Source organism: Zootermopsis nevadensis, unplaced genomic scaffold (genome assembly GCF_977971745.1).
Source record: "Zootermopsis nevadensis isolate Lab colony 2312 unplaced genomic scaffold, Znev_1.0 Znev_ptg000012l, whole genome shotgun sequence".
NCBI lineage: Eukaryota > Metazoa > Arthropoda > Insecta > Blattodea > Termopsidae > Zootermopsis > Zootermopsis nevadensis.
The window spans coordinates 10,467,097-10,473,310 of NW_028259144.1; the positions used below are offsets into that span (position 1 = coordinate 10,467,097).

Sequence of the window (6,214 nt, forward strand, 5' to 3'; positions counted from 1 at the left end):
GAGAAATGCCCAGATATTAATTAGCTTGTTAAATATTGTAGAAAGCGAATAGCAAATTTAATTGAAACACGCTGTATATAATAAGATTTTAAACATTACGATGCGGGGATAAATGAAGCATAAGAAGGTGCAGATGCGCCGAAGTGGAAGCTAACGTTGTGTCTGATAAGTAGTTCAAGTTTTAGATGAATATATTGCACATTAGAAAAAAACTGAAGTTCTGAGAATCTCACGGCGTTGATGGTGCTTATTATGGTCTTATGGATTATGATGTCGTGTATACTTGTATTTGGTTACGAACGTTTCGGAGGAACACTCTGTCCTTACTTAAATTTTTGAACTTAAAGGCGTTTGCCGTCGTTAGGTTGAAACTTATCGCTTCCAAATTCAGGAGTGTGTAATTCTCAGTCCTTAAGGCAGAGAGCGTACGTTCTTCAGATATAATTGTACCCACCTCCATGAGTACATATCACCGCAAGTCAGAAGACTACATTCTATAAAGGTGACTTAAATACAGGATTTTCACTTATTCTTTGTGAAAAGTTCAACTGCTACCCGTCATTTGTTGTCAGTATATAAATAAATAGATAATTGGGACTTCCTTACGTCGTGTTTCAATAAATTACATTTCCAAATCACTCAAGAAACACCCATTAACTTTGGAGTAGGATTTATTGTGCCCTAAATATGTGTGCAAAACTAGAATTTAAAATAATTTTTTTTATAATGCATATGTGTCGAAATGTGAAGGAAGTCTCTACGAAATATAATATCTCTACTGCTTTCCATATTTATCAAGTGTAAACCGGGTATTAAGTGCAGTATAATACTCTACTAATTGCAGCTTTACCAAAAATTAGCTCGCATTTGTTGCAACCGGGCATGAAAACCTCATTTACATAGATGCAACATCATACGCGAACGAGTTTACTTTAAACTGGAGTTCTCATTTCCATTATTATTACAATAAGCATTAAGTGTTTTCTGTGTGAACTTCTGCAGTAGCTATTCTAATTCAATATTCAACTTCATTTAAATGATACGAGTATTATTAAAAACTTAGAAATAACACATTTCCCTTAATACAGTCAAAATTAAACTTGAAGCATTTTGTGGAATCATAATCGTGTATTTTATTAAATGTAGATTTTGATGTTTACACATTTTAATTTATTAATCATGTTAATATAATGATATTATATAATATTTAAGTAAGTAAACAATTCGATGTTTCTGAAACACATTTTAAAATGTTTTTCTACACTTACTTCAAGTGACACAAATTAACATTAGAAGCACTGCATGGTTCTTAGCATGCAGTGCCTCTAATGAATTTTAATACATAGAAAATGACCAAAAAAATGTTGCATTAGTAATATCCAAAATTAAAATATTTTCAAAATGCTTCGATTTCAAATATAACTCGGCCAAAAGTATTATTGTTTCATAATTATTCGGTGATTAAATTTATTTCTATACAACCTAATAAGTTATTTAAAATATATTTCTTATTTCCAGGGGGTGGGTTAATGTTAATCATGTTCGTTTTTCTAAAAAGTCTTACTTTCGTCTTTAAGATCTACTCCACGCACTGGAGCATAGCAAAACAGATTTGATAAAATTCATTGCTAGCCATCGTCAGTTTGTTTGCGCAGACGCAATTAAATACGATGCAGCGTTAAGGTCCATGTCCACGACAAGAATTTTCGCCGTCCGCCGTTCCGATAGATTTACCGGGTTGGTAGTGATACATTGTTTCACATGAGAGTTCTCAGTGGGACATGCATTAACATTTATAGTTTAGATGCGTCATGTTTGTGTTTTCAATTGATACATATATTTATTCTTCAAGTCTATACACAAACCATTTTAATATTGATGTTTAAAATTAAAATTGATATAAATAATTCGCGCTATTCATCGTTTTTCTCGATGTTACAATTTGCGCTATATATTACAACATGTTTCGATGTCTCAGCATCATCTTCAGGTTTATTTTTTAAAACTATTCAATATTTTTTAATGCACGCTTTTCGGTAATTGTAGATTGTAGGTTGTAGTTGTGGATGTTCCTTTTATCTTCTGATTCTTTGCATATTATGTGGCGTGTTTATATTATTTTGTTCATTATTTCAGGAGTTGGATGTGTCGTGTGTCCTCAGCTGGACAGGTCTGATCGGGTGAATGTCAGTTCACAGAGTCTACTACAACCTACAATCTACAATTACCGAAAAGCGTGCATTAAAAAATATTGAATAGTTTTAAAAAATAAACCTGAAGATGATGCTGAGACATCGAAACATGTTGTAATATATAGCGCAAATTGTAACATCGAGAAAAACGATGAATAGCGCGAATTATTTATATCAATTTTAATTTTAAACATCAATATTAAAATGGTTTGTGTATAGACTTGAAGAATAAATATATGTATGCATTAACATGTCTACGTGTCCACGAGCCGGCGAGCTCGCCGTCAGTCATCAGTTGGTCTTGAGAGAGCGTGCAAGTTTCATAGTCTGTAGTATTCTTTCTTTTCTTTTCATTACAATGAGCAAAAAAATGTCAGTAACTTGTCAAATGTTTCTTTTGACATTCTAAAAAAATTACATGCTTTGCGTCGTCCTGTCGTAGTTTTTCAAACAGCGTACTAAATTCACCAAATTTAAATCGGCTTTGCAACGCAGGATGCACCCAATACCTTCTACGTCGTCCCTGTTTCTTTTCGTAAAAATAATATAGTGCAATGAGAGTGCATACATCCGTATCCATTCTACCGCACCCGTGCACAGACTCACCTCGACTCGAGTGAAACATTTTCCGCGCGCCTGCCGTCTCCGTGGACAAGGCCACCCGGTTTTGTCTACCGGCCGGCGGAAGACGAACTGTGATACATTCTAAATTCTCAAGTTAGCCACTTTTGGGGCATTAACAGTTGCTTTCACGCATTCTTTTGACATCACGCATCTCAAAATTATACCTGCGTAATATTCGTTGTACAGTTGTGCCATGTTGTTACTTTTGATTGTGCAATTGTGCATCATGAAAGGCGAAGTACGATAGCAGCCTGCAGGTAAAAAGAATTGCAAAATATTTCACAACCCCCCCACCCGCTTCGGAATTTGGCTATTTTTTTTTAAATTTCGAGCTCCGCCACTGCATTTTTTTAAACTCACTTGGATCCGGAAATTAGTTTGTAAAAGCTTACAGGGCAAACTTGTTTAACACGTATTGCACGAGAGAGATGTTCCAACGAATTCATTACATACAACTAGCAGATCACATTTAGATGTAATTACATAGCTCTTTGATAGCTTTATGGCACGCGATAACCCTGCATAGAGCAATATGGTTAGCACTTACGTTTCGTATTAGAGACGCCTTGGGTTAAAATTACAGAAGGTGAGTCCTCTAACCTCAAAATACACTTCATGGTCTAATTCTATCCCTATAGGCAGATTCTGGAACAGTACTTTAAATAATAACTACGTCCTCCTAACACAAACTTATGAATTCATTTTTCAGAATTATTCCCCCATTCTACCCTTCACAACAAGTGCAGTCTTGGAAGTGTCGTTAAATAAATCAAGACTCAAAAGTTTACTCCAATTTGTTTCTTTCTCATCTTAAATCTAACTTTTCTTTACAACAGAAATAAAGTTATTTTTGTTTTGACGTCAAACGTACAGTTTGATCTCGCTTAAGAAACGAGACGATAAAACAGCACAGCTACGTATTGCGGCGGGGGGGTTGTCATGGTAATCAAGTACTACTATACTCAAGCTATAATTCTTTTCTGCTCGACGAGTAGCTCAGTCTGTTGTCTGGGACCAAGTCTTTTTCTTATTTCTCGTGTGTAACAAATTGTAGGCGTCATTGGGACGGACCCCGTTGGGAGTTTTCCAGCTTTCAAAAACGATTTGTAGGACTCAGTCGGCATTTATTTTAACTGTCTATTTCGTTTCGAAAATTACAACGTAAGATTATGAGTGGAATTACGTGAAACTGTGGCTATAAATATTTACTGATTGAGAGTTTTCTCAGGAAACTTCATTTCAACTCATACTGTGTCATAGTGACGTCATATAATAATAGGAGTGAGAGGATGTACTCCAGAGAGTACACGTAGGCATCGCTCTCAATGTGTCGCTTCCGTCACTGGCGTGTATTATCGTTTGTAATTAAAAATCAGTTCTGTATCATGCTTTTCTCGTAAAGTTTTCTGTACCAGGAGTAATTTTTTAATATCAACAAAGTTTAACTGTTTAAATTAAACTGAAAATAAAACTACTGTTACAAATTTTATTAAAATCAATTCATACGTCTTGCAAAATGCAAACAAATAAATACGACCTCCTATTTCAATGTTTATTTTACACATTTCGATGCAAGGAATCGAGAGCTGAGTGCGACTACAGAATGTGGATCGACTTATATGTCTCATTACCAGTTACAGATACACAAAACAAAATTTGTAAATCGTTGTACTGGTAAGGTAAACAAATTTTAGTCCTCATTTAGGTATCAATTCGTTTATTTACATATTAATTTTTATACTGTTCAATGACTGATTTATTATTGCGATTAAAATATTTTTTATATTATGTATGAAGAAGTGATAGTTTAGGCTTCCAGACTGTTGTGTTCTTCAGAGGCCTATATTAACATTGCTGCAACGAATTTATTTCAATCGCAGGCCGAAATTTACTATCTCGGTCATAGAAAAATAGGTTGCACTAGTACTTTCTTGTTGGAACAAACTGAGTGGGTAACGTGCTGAAATAATAATAGAGGTAAAAACAGAAGGGGTGGGAATCGGGTAGAAAGTTAATTAATTAACAGCAAGAATCGCGAAGATCAACTATTCGATAATTATTACAATGCATTTACAATAATCTTAGAATTGTATAACAAGGTAACTTTCTCAAGACAAAAGCAACATTAATTACATCAATATGACACTAGTACAAATGCAGCAATTTTAAATCGGTAAGATATCAGCCCAAAGTTATAAAATTAATTCAACAAATAAAAGAACAGAACGAATGTAACATGAGTTAGGAATAACAAAACTAAATTAATGAAGTAAAACTAGGCATGAGACAATTGCCAGAAAAGGTCCTTAAGGGAATTATGAAATCTGAATAAATGCTCCTGAAATGATTTACTGACATATGAGGCCAAATCAGGGGATGATGCATAAAAGAAGTTTCCAAGTATATTTGCCCAAGCGGACCACTTTAAATTCTACAGGCGATCATCACAATGTCTGAAACAGCTTGAGCCGGGCGGAGTTACTTACCAGATACAACAACGTCAAAGAACAGAAAAGCACGAGCACGCGCACACACACACACACATAGCCTGTCGGAAGCAAGAAGGCAAATGCCAGGAGCATCAAAGCGTTAGGGGTGGAAGGTCGAAACGGAGGGTAGGTTGAGGGGAAGGCAGTAAAAGAATAAATGACCTTAGATGGCATTGCATGGTTCTGGTTCGAAACCAGTTTCATCCAACGCGGAATTTCCAGCATTCTCTTACGTGTAAGAAAGTCAACAATCTATCCTATTAAGCTTCACAATAATCCAGTCATCGAAAATGTGGATTATTACCTTCACACTTGCCAAGCCGTCAGAGATCAGTGCAGAATTAGGCGCATACCACAGCAGTACAGTTTGATATAACCTGTTTTAACAGCATAAGCTCATGTAGGTTTTCACGGCGGTGAGTAGGAAGATGGCTGTCTTCTGGTTTGTTGCGCCGTGTAGTCTGGTAGTATGTATTTCAGGTTAAGTATCCACAAAATCAAAATATTCATAATATGATAACGTGGACATGTACGTACAATAAGTAATGTACGACTGTGCCATCATAAATCAAAGCTGCTCTCGGTAGACGCCGTGAAGACTTTACGGTGAGGCAACGGGGGTAGATCTCTTTCTGGTGCTTGGCTTCGGCTCTGGATGGTGGTGAATGGTCAGCAACACGACGGGCAGTTATTTAACACCGAGGAAAGTACCACCGGTACCCACTGGATGGACTGGGGGGGGGGGGCCTGATTAGGCTCCAGAGGCGGTGTTGACGCTGAGGCCAGAAGAAGAATCCAATGCCCCTTCCCGGGATCAAACCCCAGTCATCTAATCGGTAGTCAGTCATTTTAATGACTGGTCTAAAAGATTCCTCTATGTTAGCAATGCTCAATTTTATAAACAAAAGA

The 6,214-nt window shown here is 36.2% G+C and overlaps 1 long non-coding RNA gene across 1 annotated transcript in view; it reads right to left on the reverse strand.

The window, feature by feature from the left end:
- LOC110827666 (uncharacterized) overlaps positions 1–5,376 on the reverse strand; it is a 163,838-nt gene extending 158,462 nt beyond the window's left edge. Inside the window, exon 1 of the long non-coding RNA XR_002542443.1 lies at positions 5,303–5,376. This is a non-coding gene — a long non-coding RNA (uncharacterized LOC110827666). The remainder of the gene's footprint in view (positions 1–5,302) is intronic.
- Positions 5,377–6,214: the final 838 nt, after the last annotated feature.